This window comes from Macrotis lagotis, chromosome X (genome assembly GCF_037893015.1).
Source record: "Macrotis lagotis isolate mMagLag1 chromosome X, bilby.v1.9.chrom.fasta, whole genome shotgun sequence".
NCBI classification, from domain to species: domain Eukaryota; kingdom Metazoa; phylum Chordata; class Mammalia; order Peramelemorphia; family Peramelidae; genus Macrotis; species Macrotis lagotis.
In genome coordinates, this window is record NC_133666.1 from 608,252,243 (window position 1) to 608,272,114 (window position 19,872).

Consider the following 19,872-nt stretch of genomic DNA (forward strand, 5'->3'; position numbering starts at 1 on the left):
AGAAGAACTAGAATAGCCATCCTAGTCATTAAGAAGATCAAAAAAAGAATACTGGGGAATAATCTCAAAAACAAGAATATCTATTCATATTCAAGGTATGCTGCTGTTCAACATAAGGGAAATCCAAGCCTCTGTTCCCATGACTGATGTTGTACTAGAAATAGTACTAGGAATACAGGTAAAGTGGTAAAAAAAAAAAAAGGAAATCAAAAGATAATTTGAACAGGAAAGTTTGACTTTGGAGAACAAAATGAAGCAGGGCACAGAATAATAGAATTCTGTCAAGATAGCTCATCAAACACTCTTTTGTAACAACCCAAAAAGAGATTCCACATAGGCACATCACCAGATGGTCAATAAAGAAATTAATTGATTATATACTTTATAGTCAATTAATGATGGAGAAGCTCTATCCAATCAGTTAAAATAAAACCTATCAGTACATTAGCTTCTTATTGAAAATTTTAGACTTAAATTAAAGAAAGTAAGGGAAACCTGTATAAATATGACCTAAATAACATTTATTATGAATACAAATTGAAAGTGATGAATAGGTTTAAGGCATTACATCTAATGCACAGAGTGCCTGAAGAACTATAGACGAAAGTTCACAATGCTATTCAGGAGGCAGCAACAAAAAAAATGTCAAAGATAAAAGAACAAGAAAGCAAAATGGCTGTCTGAGGATGCTTTACAAATAAATAAGGAAAGAAGTGAGTGAAAGGTAAAGGAGAAAAGGAAAAATATGCCCAATTCAATACAGAATTATAGAGAATGGGAGAGAGAGAGAGAGAGAGAGAGAGAGAGAGAGAGAGAGAGAGAGAGAAGAGAGGAGAGAGACAGGGGGCTTTCTTAATTGAGTGGAAATGGAAAAGAGATCACTTCTAGAAAAATAGGGCTATCAAGAAAACATTTCATGCAAAAAATGATGATGATAAAAGACAAAAATGGTAGCAATTTAAAAGTAAGAGAGAGTAAAAAGAGGTGAATTTACTTTAAAAAAATACATTTGATAACTATATTTGAAAGTAATTGGCTTCTTTTATAATATTGTATATTTTATATATTAAAAAACATTATTATAAGAAGGGGGAGTCACCAAATTTTACCAGATAGTCAAATAGATTCCAAGACATGTGTGAGTACATGAATGTGTATATATACATTTACAAAAAACATGCACATACACAAAGGTAATGAAACCTTCCTGAAGAATTTGGCAGGGGAAATATAGGAAACATGGTAACTACATGGAAAGAAAGTATTGAAACATAAGTTTCAGAAAAGATTCAAATGACTAACGTCATAATCCCATCTGTCCAACTCTACAAACACTATTTTATGATGTTACAGGAATGATTGAGTATAATATCATGATAAATCATGAAAGGAGTAGAACAACTCTGAACTGTAAATTCAAATAAACATTAAAAAGACAAGGAAAAAGAAGAAAAATGATAACAAAATATTCAGAAGAATTGCACAAGAAAGATCATAAGGCCACTGATAACCATGATAGTGTGTTTACTGATTTAGTAGTTCTTAGAAAGCATTGCTAACAATAAAGCTAGTGTAAATGACAGAATTTCATATAAGCCAATTAAAATTAAAGTGTTGTACTCAACATGCCAGAAAAATTTAAAAACTCAACATTGACCAATGGATTAGAAAAGATGAATTTACATTCCCAATCCTAAAGAAAGGTAATGCCAAGGAATGTTCAAATTTTTGAACAATTGTGCTCATTTCATATGTGAAAATTTTATATTTATGATTCTGCAAACTAAGCTTCAACAATACATGAACAAAGAATAATCAGAAAACAAACTGGTTTTCAGAGGTAAACTAGAAATCAAATCACCAACATTCGTTGGATTATGGAGAAAGCAAAAGAGTTCCAGAAAAACATCTACTTCTGTTTTGTTGACTTCACTAAAGCCTTTGATTATGTGGATCACAACAAAATGTGACAAGTTCTTGAAGTGATGGAAGTAGCAGATCATCTCAAATGTCTCCTGAAGAAACTTTATGAAAGTCAAAAAACCCATGAATTGTACATAAAACTACTGATTGGTTTAAGATTGGAAATATACAAGACTATATTGTTACATTTATTTAACTTATATGCAGAGTACATCTAGGGAAATGCCAGTCTGGAAGCATCATAAAGCTCGAATTAAGGTTAGCAGGAAAAAATATCAATAATCTCTAGTATGTAGTTGAAATCAATCTGATGGCAAAAGGTGAAACATTAAGAAGTGTCCTGGTGAAGGTTAAAGAAGAGAGTGAAAGTTGATTTGAGTCTTAATTAATAATAATAGCAATAATGATAATAATAATGTTTTTGACAAATGGTCCTATCATTTTTCTAGTTTAAAAAAAGGTAGAAAAGAAAACTGTCAGATTTTATATTTTGGGGCTCAAAGATCACTTCAGAAAGTGACTACAGAAATGAAATTGCTCCTTGGAAGGAAAAGTACAGCAAATATGGACATCATATTAAAACACCAACATAGCCAAAGCTATGATTTTTCCTGTAGCAATGTATGGTGAGAGTTGGATTTTAAGGAATGTGGAGTGTCACAGAATGTATGCTTTCAAATTGTGATGCTAGAGAAGACCTTTGAGAGTCTCTGGGACAGCAAGGAGATTCAGTCAATGCTTAAAGAAATTAATTTCACTAGAAGATCAAATATTGAAACTGAAGTTTAAATACTTGGCCACATGATGAGAAGACACAACTTAATGAGAAACAACTTGATATAAGGAAATACTGAAGGTAACAGGAAAAGGAAATGGCTAAGGATGAGATGGATAGTGTCCTGGAAGCCACAAATGAGAGTCTGAACAGACTTCAGAAGATAGTAGAGTATAAAAGTCTAGCATGCCATGGTCCATGTGATCACAAAAAGTTGGACTGACTAAAGAATGGAACAATAACAACATAGATAGTAAACAAATCATATAAGTCTAAGAGATTGGCAGCAACAATGGATGGATTTCTTGTAGTTGGGAAAAGTGAAAATTAGTTAACAAGTTACTTGTGGGGGGAGGGAGGAGACATCAAAGAAGCCCTTATAAAAGAGAAGTAGCATCTCTGAATTACATCTTGAAAGGAGGGAAAGTTCACAAATGGCAGAAATCTAAATACAAGCCTATCCCAGAGAAGTGGCATTGCCTATGCCAATGAATAGAAAAGGAGAAGAGTACAGTATGCAAAGTAATTAAAAAAAACAAGTAGCCCAGTTAGGCTGGAAGAAAGGGCTAGAAAAGAAATTGTTTTGAATACTTTATAAGAAAATAATTTCATTTTTATCTCTGTAACTCCAGTATGTAACAGAAGTCTCATACCTATTATAGTCACTAAATAAATTCTTCTTGAATATAACAGAAATAAGGCTAGAAAACCCGTATGAAGCCAGGCCTCAGAGGATCTTGAATATTAGGTCAAAGAGTTTATGTTTTATCCTAAAGGCAACAGACGTCATCTGAAGAATTTCTATTAGAGAAGTAAGACTACTTTGGTGACTGTGTGATAAAGGACAAGGAAATGGAAAAAGTAAACAGGAAAACCTTTACAGGTTACTAGCTGAGATGACAGGGTGGTAGCAAAGAGAATAGAGAAGGGGCTTAGATGCCAGAAACGTAACTGAGACAATATTGACATAAAACAACAAATGACTAGATATGGGGGACGAATCAAAAACAACTCACGGACTTCTAGGTTAGAGGACTAAAAGGACAGGATGCATACTGATAAGAGGAAAAAGTTGGAGGAGGGGACATACTAAGTTTGTCAGCAGTAGGAGACTTTTCCTCATCTTTTGTCAGTCAACAAAAATTTATGAATTTTCTACATCAAAATGCTTTCCTCAATACCAAAAGATACAATGTTTGGATGAGATATAGTCCCTAGTTTCAGGAAGATTCTAATTTAAAAAAAGGAAGAGGGGGAGGATGATGACTATGAGATCAACAAAGACAACCACTCACTTATGTAGGCTATGAGATTTAAAAAACATTTTGCATAAATGTAAAGGTATGCCTCTTTCAGATGTTCAGATACATTTTCATTCTGTAAGGGGTCAGTATTTTCTCCCCACTTGAATTACTTCTTATATGTCTGAGGGAGGAAATAACAAAAATCTTATCATCCAAAAATGGGATTTTTATTTGTGTAGATTGATATAAAAACAAGTGAACCTCTTTCCTTCATCATGTCACTGAGCAAAGACTAGAAGTGACACAGAAGTGGCTAACATTCACCCTAATCTCCTGAAGGCAAAGAAAATGTATTTAGTTAATTAAGCTCAGTTGATTCTATCTTAAGTTTAAATATGCCTTTTATTTATTAAGGAAATAGGAGAGATAATCAACATGGAGAAGTAAACTATCAGCAGCCGCCACAGAATTACCCACAGGATGAAATAAAGTGATTCTCGAGGCATCAACAACATAAAATAACATAAAGCTTGTCTTTTATTGTTTTGACTTTTCAAAGTACTTTGATACCTATTGCCCATTTGACCCTCACAATAAGCCCCTGAGGTAAAGTGGACAGGGGGTTATGATTTCCCTTGCAACAGATAATTTACCAGGGATCAGACTGACACTATGTGTCAGAGAGAGGATTAATTGGAGGGTTTCCTGAAATTAAAGTCAATTTTCTAGCTACTAGGACACCTTTCAGCACCCCCAAATAGTTTCTAAGTTTGAATAGGTGACATTGCATCAGTAGAGAGAGTCAACTCATTCCATATTTCCTATACCAATAAAATCCCACATCTACAACACACACACACACACACACACACAGAAACACACACAAATACCTGCAGCACAGTAGCTCCTGAGACCTAGAGTGGGTAAGTGATTGGACTAAGGTTACACAATTCAGCAGCTGGATGGTGATTTTGCCTGAATCCAACTCCAGAAACATTCTAGTTCTGGTGTCCTGACCAGGTGATCACTTTACCTTAATCTGCCTCACTTTCCTCTAAAAGAACCTAAGTATATATATCAAAAAATTATTTCCCAAGGTTGTTCTGATGATATTTGATGATGTTGATAATGTTTTGTCTTTCGTTCTCACCAGACATCAGGTAATGTCATGACAAGGATATGAGTTGGAGTGAGGGGCGCTGTGCTAAATCAGGAGCCTCACTCTCTCCTCTGGAGAGACATCTGGGTCCAGTGCCCAGATAGGAATCAGTATAATTAGAGATGGCCCAGATGCAAGGAAATCAGGGTAAAGTGACTTGCCCAAGGATACACACCTGGTACATGTCTGAGGTCAGATTTGTATTCCCATCTTCCCTACTCCAAGGCCTGTGCCTGTCCACTGCCCATAAGTCCTTAAATAAATTTTTGTTTCCTTCCTTCCTACCATCTTATTTCCATCATACCAGGATGCTTCTGTAATTGCAAAATGCTGAACAAAATCCTTAGTTTGTATTCATTAAAACATTCTGACCCTTTGGATCAAGATACAACATGGAAACAAAGTAAAGACTGACAGATTGCTTTCCATGGAGGGGGGGGAGTAAGATGGGGGGGGAATTGTAAAACTCAAATAATATCTTTAATAAAAATTCATTAAAAAAGACATTCTGACCCTGATCATTTCAGCTTTTGAAATCCTGACATCAGATAGTAGCATTCTCTTTCTCATCAGCTGCACTCCTTGGACTAGACTCCATCATGATCATCAACCTATGAAACTGTATCACCTTAGGTACTCATATATCATCAGTAGACCCCAATACCCTCTCCCCTTTTGCTGAAGGACAAAGACAAGAAGAGTAAAAGCCTCCTCCTCAAGCCTCCATTTAAAGAGGGTTCCCAGGCCAATTACGTATCTCCTCCCCATCTTTTTCAGTTTCCCCCATTAGATTGTAATCTCCTTGAACTCAAGGAACTATCTTTCTTATGTATTTATTACAGTGCTGGGCAAATAGCAGATGCTTAATAGATGCTGATTGACTTTTTTGCTTATTTACTATTGAAAAGGAATGTTTGCAGGTAGGACTGATAGTCTTAATCCATCTTAAAATCTGCTCTAGATCTGAAAGGGACATCAACTCTAATTTTACAGGTCTTGACCTCAGAGACTATGTATTCTATCAGGAGAAACATTATTTATGTCTATAAGTATATACAAAATAAATACGAGTTAATTGCCACAACTAGTCATCAATGAGAGAACAAAGGATTTGAATCTAGCTCTCAACAGATTCAAAATCTTGGCCAAGTCTTCAAAACTGAAGACTAAAGTCTCTCTGCATTTTTGTAGAGAATTTTTATGAGTTCTTCCCACCCACCCACCCATCCTACTACCAAAAAAATGCTGACCAACATGCAAGGTGCCAGTAAAATGTAAGCTCCTTGAAGGCAGTGACTGTTTAATTTTTGTCTTTTTCCCAGTGTCTAACATGTTCCCTAGCACATAGTAGGTGATTAATAAATATTTGTTGAATTGGCTTGGCTTCAACTCCATTCCCTCCTCCCAAGTGAAATGTAACCTGCCATCCCATGCTTTAAAAAGATCCATTCATCTTTAGCTGGGGGGCTACCTTTTCAAGTGTTTTTGTCTCTGTCTGACTTTATTAGACCATAAACTCCTTGAGAGCAGAGGCTGATACTTTGCCTTTTTTTATACCTAACACTTAGAACAGTTCCTCAGAGGTTATCAACCTGCAAATAACAATTAAGTCAGCATAAGCATGAAATAAAATGGGAATTGAGAGATAATTCTAAAGGGTACAAAGAAAAAGATGGTATGAATTCCCAAGGAATGTCATGGAACATGAAAGGACCTTAGAGATCTGGGTTCAAACATTTTTTGGTGACCAAGGAGATTTTTGATTTGCTTGGAAATTCTTGGTAGGTTATTTATTTACTCTTGTTATGAATCCCTCATAAAAATCAGAATCAACTCTTTTCTTTCTAAATGATTTGTTAGGGAGAACATTTTGCTTTTATGGGACCTCTCTGCTTAAAATGTACAAGACTTCTGCAGATCTCTCATGAATCTGTCTGGGGTAAACTAGGACTTTGTAAGGATGATTGCTTGCATATAGAATACAAGAAGAAAACAAAACTGGAGCCAAAGGAGGTCAAGTAACTATCCTGAAGTCACACAATAACTAGATATACTTAGTTTGGAAAAGAAAAAAAATGAGTAAAAGGGAAAAAGGGAAACATGGCTACCTTCTTCAAATATGGAAAATGGTTCGATGTAGATTGAATTTGTCCCTAAAAGTTATAGGAAAAAACATTTGACAAAAAGGAAAAAAAATTACATGTTGTATTCAGAAGCAATGGTTCAGATTTTGGGTAAATACCTTTTTGGGTAAGGTAGCCTTGGGCAAGTAATTTTACCTTGATGAGCGTCAGTTTCTTTATGTATAAAGTAGGCATTTTACTACTAAGAATAACTGTCATTCCAACATAAAGTTGGAAGAGTGTTTTACATAATTATCCTCATTTTACAGATGAGGAGACCGAGATGTCAAGGAGGTAAAGTGATTTGTATATGTGCCTACTTCTCCTATCAGTGGCAGGATTTAAAGCCAGAACTTCCTGGCCTTTAAAGCACAGTATCTACTTTATCTGTTTGTATCTGTCATAGGATTGTTGTGATTAAAAGTGCTATGATAGTATGTTACTGTTATAATAATCATTATCAATATTATTATTGCAGAGAAACATTTTCCTAAAAACACTACTCAATAATTGAGATTTTTAAGGCAAATCCTGCATGACTTCAGAAGAAATTTATGTATTAAACAGAAGTCAGATGGGATACCTTCTTGATAACTCTGACAACTCTGAGATGCTATGATTCTAGAAATGATTGGAGAATCAAAACAAAGAGAGAAGTCAATTTTCTAACTCTCAGGCTTATATGAGTTATACTACCTAGCTGCTCTCATAAAAACCTAGGAAAAAAATAAAGAGATCCCTATAAAGAAAGAGTATATGCCTTGAATAATGATGGTTATCAGGGAGGTAAACAGCTTAGAGGAAGGGAATAAAGGGAATTCCAAAATGAAAGGTAAAGCTTCACTGAAACTAGGCTTATTCCAAGCTCCTGTCTATCAATGACAACTGCTTGATGATTAGAGATATAGATTAATATTTAGACTCACAGGATATTAGAGTATTAAGGGACCTAAAAGATTATCAAGTTCAATCCTTTATTATATAGAAGAGAAAATAGTTTCAAAGAGACAGTACCACAAAGTCACACAATGAGTTAGTGTCATAATCTAAATTCCAACCCAGATTTTCTTAGTCCCCTTCCATTGTTCTTTCTCCTGCACTATGCTGCTTGCCATGAATCTAAATATAGAAGGAAATGAGGGTGGTTTAGACTTTTTCAAATGAGATTATTGAGGAAACGATCTTTCTTACAAATTGTACTGACCTCTTGGATACAGAATTTTGACATGTCTCCTGGGCCATGAATTAAATTAAAGAGAAAATTAAGAGAAAAAAAATACAAGGGTTGGAAAAGTGTCTTGTTAAATTATAATTCACAAACATATTTATTATAAGGTTTAGAGCTGGAAGGGAATTTGAAGATCATCTAGTCCAATCAACCCTCTCATATTACTGATGGAGATTCTGAGGTGTAGGAAAGAAAAGGAACTTGCTCAAGGTCAAAAAAAGTAGTAACAAGCAGAGCATTCTTCTATCCCAGTTCCTAAACCTCTAAATACAATATTCTACCAGCTTTACCATAGGTCCTTTAATATCATAAAATAAACATTTGATAAAAAGTGACAGCTTTTCAAAGACAGTCACTTGGGTGAAATGAGCATCTAAATTTTTGGGAAAAGAGGTCATTTCTGCTCTTTTTAAATTTTGGTTGGCTGGATTACCAAAATAATCCCTAAGAGTGCAAGAAACACTCTTTAGGTTACCATATAATGAGACGAGTACAAGAAAAAAGACCCAAGAACGAAAGAAAACCCATCTTTAAACTGGTTCTCATTAATATGAGCTCTTCACAAATGAGTGCAAATTAAATAAATAGCAAATATATTAGCTTGGAGCTAGAGTACATAGCATTAAATCCTTGCTATCTATGTGACCTTGGACAGGCTATTTCACTTCTTTGGGCCTCAATTTCTTTATCTGTAAAAGGAAAGTTAAAAATTCCACTAAATGACCATTAAGTTCCATTAGAACTAACCCAATGATTCAAAAATCCCTTTAACTCAATTTTCTAGCAATCAGAAATTACTCTTCACAAACTAGCCTCAATGCCTCACTATAGGTATTACCGTTAATTAATTGTTCATAAGAACAAAAGAGGAAAGGGTTGTTGGAGGGGGTTTTTTCCCACTCTGATTAGATTTTATCTGTATTTTCATATTATATATCCAAAAAAGAGAAAGATAAATTCCAAGTATTATTCAAATTTCTACTATCTTCAAATATATGTTCTTTTAATAATTCCATCACTTTTGGAATGCTATTTTGTTGGTATGTTCAAGAAATAACTATAATGGACCATTAGGTCCAGGAAAAGCTTATGTTTCCATTAGATGGACATTCATTCTGTCTTCCAAAAGTAGGCATAACCCTTTGGAAATGGAAGAAAAGAAAATACAAGGTATACACCAAAGAGAAATTTACTTAGAGTTCAGACAATGTTCTGCACATAGTGTGTGCTTAATAACCATTTTATGTGAATTATGTCAAATAATTTCTATATACAATGCATCTCTTTATTATATCTACGTTGCACTGACCTAAATCAAAAATGCATTGTACGTGGAAATTAAGGGCAACAAATAGCCTTTGCCTTGAAGCTCCTCACCAACAATAGGCATTGCAAATAGTCCATCCTAGTGCACATTCAACACGGGAACCACTATTCTTGGTCATGACACTTGATGCCAATGGAAGCAGAAGCCCAGAACCTGGATAAGAACAATACCTCTCTAACCAATTAGAGTGGCATTTGTTCATCTATTTGCAAGAAGAAGAAAATTTGCCAATGACTGGAGCCCTTATTATTAGGATGTTGATTGTCATTACGGCAGGTATATCTGTGCTATGAATAATAATGTGGGGGGGGAGCAAAGGGGGTAGACAAATGGAAAAGGCAAGCAAGAGGGTTTGACTGCTGACGTCTATTTTTTTTCTTCTACTGCAAAAAAATATATTTGTTATGCCCGTAACTCCTTATACTCAGAAAGCCTCCTTGCGGTCACTGCATAGCAAATAGTTCCCCACTTGCCCTCAACTTCTGGACCAACCCAATTATCTATCTGAATCAAAGTCTACATGCAAAAAAAAAATCCATGAGTGTCCCTATGTGGTTTATGGGGGCTGAGCACTTCCACATCGACTCTAATAGGTCTGCAGTGGAATTTTATCTTCCCTTCCCTACACATACATACACACATACACACACACACACACACACACACACACACACACACACACACACACAGATACTGACATCCACACACCTCCATTTGGTTTGACCTCTGCACATACTGTACAAGTTGAATTTCCCTCTCCTGTATTCCCCATCCCCAAACATCCAATAACCCATTTGCCCCAGATATCATCTGAACAGAACCTGGGCTTTTCCTCTGTGTGAGGAACATGAGTGAATGCAGGACTACAGAGTAGGAGGGGATACCTAGCTGACACTAGGCAGAGCCTTTGGATTTCCCATGATGGTCCCCAGCTCTCTCAGCCTCCCTCCAAGACTTCAGGAGTGCAAGCAATTTCTCTTTTCCCTAGCACATGGGAGGTTCACTGAAATCTCTCCAGGAGTAACTAAGAAGGTGAGGAAGGCAAAGAAGATCAGGTGAAAGGTTAAAAATGAAAAAGAAAAAGAAGCAGAGTCTACATGCCTGCAAAATTGTGAAAACCAATCCAACTCTCCAAAAAGGCTTGAACAATCAGTATGGAACCTGAGGAGAGTTGGCAACCAAGGATATAGCTCCCGCGCTCTCTCACCTGGGTTGGAGCGTCCCTCTGCAGTGCACCTCTGTCAACTCTTCCAGTCACCCGGAGCACTCTCTCTCTCTTCTGTCCCCTCTCCCTTTCTTTATCGAAAAGGTTCCGGTGGCGTGGATCACGAAATAGAGGGAGGAAGAGAGAGTAGGGAGGCCCGGGGAAGAAGCTGCAGGGACGGGCAGACTGCAGTCCGAGGCAGCGGTGAGCTCCTGAGGCTCTGTCCCCACAGCCGCCACCGGGGGAGGAGAGAGAGGTGGAGCGCGGAGGATGCTAGCGGTGCTGATGTGGTTGCTATGGTTATCAAACTCAGCAGCTGCACCCTCTCGGCGCAACAGCTGCTCCAGCCCGGACTCCAGTCACAGCGCCGAACTGTGGCTCCAGAAGCAGGCAAATTAACCCTCCGAACCCCCCTCCGCCTTCCCCACACCTCCCCGCCCCTCACAACAATCACAATAAGAAGAAGCGCACGTACTCTCCCTTTTCTTGCCAGGCTCACCTCTTGCTTCCTCGCCTTTTCCTTCCCTCTTCTTTTTCTCCTCCTCGCTCTCCTCCAAGGAGACACAGCCGCCGCTAGCAATCAGGAGCCGGCGGCCAGCTCCGGGGACTGCCTTGGACCTGGGATCCTGGGATCCGCGCCGCCGGTGGCAGCTGGCGGACTGTGGGCTCCCGCCTCACCACCGGGGTGGTTGGGCAGAATTAAAGTCCCTGCAAGCCCTGATGCATCGGAGCGAGGAAGGTTGCGGGCTTGGGGAGAAGGGGAGGATTAGGAGGGGAAGGCAGGCAGCCTTTGCCACAGCCGCCTTGGTCAGGGGACAGAAGCTGTCGCAAGAGGGAACCAGAGAGGGATGGCCCTGGGACAGAAGCCAGAGGCAAAAACCCCAGCAACTGGGCGGAGAGAGGGGAGGGGAGTCTGGCGGGCTCTCTCCCAGCCAGAATACCTTCTGGCTTCACTGTCAGTGCAAAATTTTCCTCTACTTGCAATCGAAATGCTGCCCCGTCCTCCGGAGCATGCTCAGTTCCTCACTTCTAGAGCCGCCTAGGAGAAGAAGTGCAGAGATTCCGAGTTGGGTTGTTTATTGAATTCCCATCAGCAGTAACCCCCTAGCGATTTGCCTCCTGGCTGAAAGGAAAGAGGGCTGGAGAGCCTTGCCTTCAGACTGACCCTCAGAAGCAGGTGTGGGAGAACAGGGGGAGGAGGTGAGAAGAAATAGATGTGAAGATGAGTACAGAGGAAACAGGAGTATTTAGAATCCCAGAATATTAGAGCTGGAAAGGTACTTAGAGGTCATCTTCAACCCATTGGTTTTACAGAAGAGGAGACTGAGGTCCAAATAGGCAGAGACAGGATTTGCTCATCAACAATCCAACTGCATCCGAGGTTTTAAGTCCATCTGCATCTCACTGGAGATTTAATTAATAGTTGTTTAGTTGAGTCAAGGTTGAATCTGAGTACAGAATTCACGCATCCCTTCCGTTCCCTTACCCCTCCAAAATGACTTGTCCTAGTCTTCTCTGAATTTTCAGTGCACTTAATTTTGTCTGTACAACTTGTTAACCAAGCTCTACCTTCTTAACAAAAGATTTCTCTCTGATAGAATATAATCTCTTTGAGAGCAGGGACTGTTTCATTCTTGTCGGCTTTTCCAGCTCCTAGAACAGTATGAGACATTAATAAAATATAAATCTTGCAATTAACATAATTCTACAATCATAAAATTTGTCCATAGCACTTAATCTCAGCAATGCATGTCCTTTACCTACTGTTGCTGATCCCATCAACTCCTAGTGTTTTTTCACTCCAAGTAACTAATGTTTAATTTATTTGTACTATTTATAATTTCTTAATATTTATTCTATGAAAGCAATTGAAAAGAACAATAAACAACAACAAAATTACAAATACTAACATAGATCATAATAGATTATTTTTTAAAATGTTGATTGATTTTCAGTTTTCCTACATTTTACTAAGATCTAGTCATAATAACCTTGCTTTTCTTTTTCTCTACACTCTACGTCACATATAGAATAGATATACTAATAAAAATTCTAGTAAGCAATGGTCAGATGGTGGAAGTTTCAGTCCTGTCAAATTGATCTATTTGTAGTGCTTTATTCATGAAAATTTATTTATTATTCATCCAAAAGAGTACTTGAATTCTGTATAATGTTAGCATTGTTTGTATTGTGCCTAAATCCATCAACTTTTTCCTATGGTCTGATCAGCCAAAGGAAAATGGAAAAAGCAAGAAAGAATAAAAACTTTTCTGCTGAAGTTTTCAGACTGAAAATAGTCTCCTTTCAGTATCCATCAAATTAGGATTTCAGGAAAAGGCAGAGTTATCTTATGAGTTACGATCATTTCTGCATTTGAAGAAGTTTTATGGCAAAATATTGCAGTTGACAATATGCAAACTAATTAGAAACAAAACTTATTATTGATGTTTTTAAAATATTTCCAAATTATGTATGAATATTTGAAGATATACTTTGAAATAGGTTAATAGGTTGTTTGAAGTACAGGTCTTTATACTGTTGAAAGTATTTATGGAAATTACATGCAAACAGTACCCAAACATTACTACCTTCTTTCCTTGGTGAGTGAAAAAAAAAATATGTTATTTTACTGAACAGAAAAAGGTTAGTCTCACCAATTTGAGAATGCTTAGTCCTAAACTGAACTGAAGACAGTTTAAAAGTTTGTTCTCCAGTTAGCAAAGGGAAAAGTTTATTTGCAGTTTGAACTGTTCAAAACTTCTTAGGAAATCCTAGGCAAAGAAAAAATTGATAAATATTTTGAAAGAGGAAAATAGTGGTCTTCTGTGAATAATTAGATGTAATCTTATTGCCTAGGTAAATTAGACATAAGAGCAACTTGAAATTGAAATAGAAATTAAAGAAAGAGAATTAGAATGTTTTACTTGGGGATAAATGAAAAATTGTTCTTAAGTCTAGAAATTTAATTTTAATTAGAAAAAGAATAAAAGTTTTTATAATAAATTTGTTATATAAGAAAACTAGTTCTGAAGTTGACTTGAACTATGATTAGAAAATAAAGATGTAAGAGATCAAGAAAATAGGAATGAAAGAAAGTATTGTGCTGAATCATTGTAGAGAGAGATGTAACCTGGAAAATTTTAGATCTTTAATCAAAGTCCATAAGAAGAAAGGGAAAAGAAAGTTAAAGGACATTGGAATCCCAAATTATACTGAAATGGTATAATGTCAAACTGCATTAGAGGGAAATATGAAATAAGACTGGATAGAACATGTCAATGAAAGACCCTGAGCTATGTAAGGCTATTAATACTCATAAAAGATGATGATGATGATGATGATGATAAAGACAAAGATTCATTGCCATCAAAAATATAGAAATGTTATGCTTAATGATTTTAAATTAGTTGATCAATGAAATATGCAGGGGAATTATCCAAATGGCAAGCAATCACTGATGGATGCAGAAATTTAGAGCATTCTGAATTTAGGAAAAAAAAATAATTAGGTGGCCAGATTATACACCAAAATCTATCTTTCATAAACCAACAAAGGACAAATTCCACTGTTAGAAATGCTTATTGCAAAGTATTAGTGGGTTAAGTAGGCTAGTTTGTACCCACTATGTCACTATTCATCTGGGTGGACTCTAGAACAGGAACTCCAAAAATGAATAATTTAACTTGCTAAGGGCATCAACTGGAAAGTCCCTAGTGTGGAGATACAAGTTTCAGAGCTTGTGGGGAAAGCATATTGGTTCAGGTTATTGCTATTGTTGAGTATTTTTTTCGGTCATGTCCAACTCTTTGTGACCTCAGAAGGAAAAAATGAACCCAGGCAGACTCTGTGGGACACCCAGAGTGTAACCTGGATGAAAATTTAGCAAAAGAACCTGATAAAGAGTGTACTGATAAGTTTGAGGAGAATCAGGAGAGAATGGATTTTTGAAAAATCTAGAGAAAAGAGAGAAACAAGGAGAGAGGGACTGACAGTGTCAAAAGTTGCAGAGAAGTAAAAGAGAATGAGGATTGTGAAAAGACTATTTGATTTGCCAATTAAAACATCATTGCAGGGGTAACTAGATGATGAAGCGGATAGAGCACCAGCCCTGGAATGAGAGGAACTGAGTTCAAATCTGTCCTCAGACCTTTAGTAATTATCCACCTGTGCGACCTTGGTCAAGTCACTTAACCCTATTGCCTTCCCAACAAAGAAAAGAGATATCACTGCTAAGTAGAAAGAGAAGTTTTAGTACAATGAGGTAATCATAAGGAAGATTTTAAGGGGTTAAGAAGAAAATGAGAGGAAAGTGAAGGCATGCAAAATGTTTGAACACAAAGGGAAGAAGAGGGAGCATGAAAGCAGGGATTGAAGGATCAAGTGAGATTTTTTTCAGGATGGGGAGATTTGGGTTTGTTTATAGACAGTAGGAAATGGAGAGTAGAAAGAGAAAGTTTGAAAATAAGTGAAAAGAGTAAATGACAGAATTGAGAAATTGAGGAGATGGCCTGGAATGGGTTCCCTTAAACAAGTAAAGAGGTTAGTTTTGATAAAGAGTAAGACCACTTCATCATGTGAGATAGGAATGAAGAAGGAGAGAGATAGAAAGCATTTGAATTACAAAGTTTTGAGAAAGAGAAAAGAAAGGGGAGTTGGTGATAAATGGTTTCATTTTTTTCCTTAAAATATGAGACACAGATCTTAGATGAGGGGATGGGGGAGAGCAAATAATGAAAGTTTTAAGGTGAATGAAAATACTTTGAAAACCTTCTGTGGTGAATGAGCTAATATAAATCATAAATCAGTAAGTGCACAAGAAAGGAGCATACCCTATTCCAAAAGAATTTAGAGGGAGAGATCATTTCTTGCTGAAGGAATTGGAGAGTACTTTATGGAAGAGAAGTTGCTTTTGTTAAATTTTAAAGATTTCTTAGGAAATGTAGGAGGAAAGGCAACATTTACAGGTATGCAGTAAAATGTAGGCCCCTCAAGTAGAAAAATTATCTCATGTTTGTATCCCTACTTTGTATCATAGTGCCTCCCATTTAGAAACCTCTTAATTTAGATTGATTGATTGGAAATATAATGAACAAAATGTAAAATCATCTATTTAATTAACAGGGAATTGGCAGGATCATAGGCTGAATGGAAAGATTGTGGGATATAAGTTAAGGTATCTTGATTCAAATTCAAATACATGACTTGCTTCACCTTGAGCAAATTTTTTCACCTCTCTGGGAGTGCCATTTCCTCGTCCTTAAAATGAGGGAGATGGAAGATTGAATGAGCTTTAATTGAATTGAATAGAAATTAAATACATTGTTCTTCCATCTCTAACTCCAACTCTAGCACTATGTTCAGAGAATGGCAAAATCAAAGTCTATAAATGGTCAGAACACAGAATAAATGAAAATGAATAGTGTGAAATAAGATTGGAAAGATAACTTGGGGCAAGATTGTGGAGAACCTTGATGCCAAGCTGACCAGATTGGATATTACTCAGTAGACAACAGGAAGGCCCTGAGTGCTTTTGAAACGACAAGGGGGAATGACACAAGCATAATTTTGCCTCAGATAACCAACCATGTCTTTATAGTTTCCAGAGTAAATGATGCAAAACAAAAGAAGGGACAAAATAGAGAAATGATCCATTTTACAGGGTTGTTTTTGTTCCATCCTGATTAAGAGCTTCTCTTCCCTTTATGAGCAAGGTACTCTTCTACTTGATCTATTTCTACCTTCTACCAAAATCTGTTGGAAATGACACATTGTATCTCTTCTTTCCTGCATCCAATCATTCCAGAAAAGTTACAGAATGGTCATTTTTCTGCCCAATTTAAATTTGTATTGAGATAGAACTACCTTCTGCTTTGAATCTTAGTTAACCTTAGTAAACCTCTAAGTTCTTAGTAAACCCTAACCTCTTGAGTTATTCAAAAGTATCATAAATATAACAGTAGCAGCTAGATCTTGCAGTGGATAGAATGCCTGTCCTTAAATCAGGAGGTTTGGAGTTTAATTGTGACTTCAGACACTTATTAACTGTGTGACCTTGGGCAAGTCACTTAACCACAATTGCCTCAAATCCAGTACCATTTCTAATTGTTCAGTGTGATATTGGGCCACTGATCCCAGATGGCTCCAGGACACAATTCAATTTCAATTCATGTGCTGCATGTCATGGAATCACTTCTCTGATGTCATGATCTTCTTTAAGAACAGACATTATCATTTGAAATAGAATTCAAAATAAACAAGATAAATTTCCTACAAGTCCATGATTGTCTCATTTATTTTCTAGTTAATTTAATATATGGTTGACTTTGGGGGTCCTTTGAGAAAGAAGGGAGCAAAATCTTGATATCCAAATGGAAATGACTAACAGACCTATCTAATTAGTCTAACTTGAGCTTTGTCTAAATTAAGCAGAGGTGATTTTAAATCTGATTTTTGCCAACATATTGAGTGACATGTCTGCTTTTGAATTTGCCTTTCCTAAAATATTTTGTACTTTATTATCTATTTTGCTCTCATGTTCAGGGAACTCTGCTATCTTTGTGCTGAATGAAGTCTTAGAATATAAAATACTAAAACAGAGAATTTAGAATATTAGAACTGGAATGAATTATAGAACATGAGTTGTTACAGCTTGACGGAACTTTATAATACAAAATACCAAAGTAAAAAGGACTTAGAACAATGATTTTTAAATTCAAATGAAAATGGTCTATTTCTGAATTAGAAAATCACAAATTGATATTATCTATGTTGTGGCATATTTTTCCTATTTTGTTAAATATTGCTCAATTACATTTTAATCTGGATCAGATATTACTCAGAAACTCCATTATTTAGTACCTTTGTTCTAGAACATACATTAGAGCAAAAAAAAGTGATCTTACATTAAGAAATATTAAGATATATAGACTAAAAACTTACCAAAGAAGATAAGTCAGAAAAACCTTAGAAACAACAATATAGGAAGAACTCCTAGAATTTAGAATATTCCAATGTTGAATGTCAGTAATAGATGTAACATTCAAGACCATCCAATTCAACTCCCTTATTTTTTGGCAAAAAACAAACAAACAAACAAAAACAAAGGGTCAAAGAAAGACTTTCCCAAGGTCATACACTAAATTTATAACAGCTTCGCCTTGATAGATTACATTACTTCTTACTGTTAGCCTACCACTCTTTCTATAACAGTGAAAATACCTTTTCTGATTCTATATTAATTACTCTTTAGTACACTGGCTTTACAGTTTTCTAGAAGAATGAAATACTGGATCAAATAATTTCCCCTTTTTTGGGAAAGCAGACATATTACTTCCCCTCAAGAGCCCTAAGAACTGTCAAGAACAAATCACAAAAGTTCAACAAATACTTGTTGACAATCTGGAGAGAAAAATTTGATTTTAAGATTTGTAAAACAATTAAGTTAACAAAAAAACTATCTTTAAATTTTAATATTTTAAAGCAGTAAATAACATGCCCTTTAATGTATCATAGTGAATTTAAAAATTAAGAAAATAACATTTTAAAAGGCTACTGAATTGAAAATGATAATGTTCTAATTCAATAGTTTTAGAATATGACATATATATTATATTTATTTACATTACATGTATATGCATTAGATATATACATATACAAATACACACACACACACTTCATTTTTAAGGATTGCGTCAATAAATAAAAGAGACTGCAGAGCTATTAAAGGGAGTTCTTCTCTTGGTAAAGAACAAGCCTTGGAAATGGGCCAGGAGATACTCTGCTTAATCAACGAGTTAGAGATTTCATTTTGCTTCTTCTTTACAAAAGCCCCAGGCCCTGTTGCAAGAAAAAATTTATCCTTAGCCACCACCACCATGACTCCCCCTACAGGAAAATGGCATGATGAGTGAAGTAAATGCACAAGTCAATAATGTGATGTAGCAACCCAATTATCTAATGCAATCTTAGTCTATATTCGAGAGGAACAATGTCCAGGTCTAGAAAGGTAAGAATCTTGTACTCTATTCTGATCAGATCTCATCTGAAGTTTTTAATAGCGTATTTAAGAAAATACATTTATAAGCCAGGAAGTATCCAGAGAAAGACAACCAAAATAATGAAAGGATTCAAAACTATGACTTAGGGATATGTTTGGAAGATTGGGACATTTTGTCTGGAAAAAAAAAAGAGAAGATAGGGGCAGCTAGGTGATACAGTGGATAGAGCAAGGGCCTTGGAGTCAGCAGGACTTGAATTCAAATCCTACTTTCAGAAACTTAATAATTACCTAGGTGTGTAACCTTGGGAAAGTTACTTATCCCCATTGCTTTGCAAAAACAAAAAAAGAGAAGACAGCGTGAATCATCATCACAGCTACTATATATGTATATATTTATACATATATATGATGAATATATGTATGCTTATGTAAATATATACATATATATATATATATATATATATACATACATAAATATATACATCTTCTATGATCTGCCAAACACTGTTTGGCACTCAACACTGTGCCATTCACTTTACAAATATTATTTAATCTGATGCTCACTTAATCCTGGGAAGTAAGTGCTATTCTCATTTTGGGGGTGGGGTGAGTTGAAGAAACTGAGACAAACATCAGTGGACTGATTTGCCAAGATCACACAGCAATTACGTGTCAGAGGTTAAATTTACCTTCAGGTCTTTCATAACCACAAGCCCAGAGTTTTGTCTACTGTGCCACCTAGGAAAAGAACTTGATTATGTTGTCATTCAGTCATATTTTCAGTCATGCTACTCTTTATAACCCCATTTTGAGTTTTCTTGCAGTTATCCTGGAGTAGTCTGCCCTTTTCTCCTTTAGTTCATTTTACAGATGAGGAAACTGAGGCAAGC

At 36.1% G+C, this 19,872-nt stretch overlaps 1 protein-coding gene across 1 annotated transcript in view; it reads right to left on the reverse strand.

Moving 5' to 3' along the window:
- The window catches only part of FAM135B (family with sequence similarity 135 member B), a 510,321-nt gene extending 498,635 nt beyond the window's left edge, over nucleotides 1-11,686 (reverse strand). The window contains exon 1 of the mRNA XM_074202646.1: nucleotides 11,483-11,686. The gene's annotated coding sequence lies outside the window, so the exon portion shown is untranslated. The remainder of the gene's footprint in view (nucleotides 1-11,482) is intronic.
- Between the last annotated feature and the right edge of the window lie 8,186 nt (nucleotides 11,687-19,872).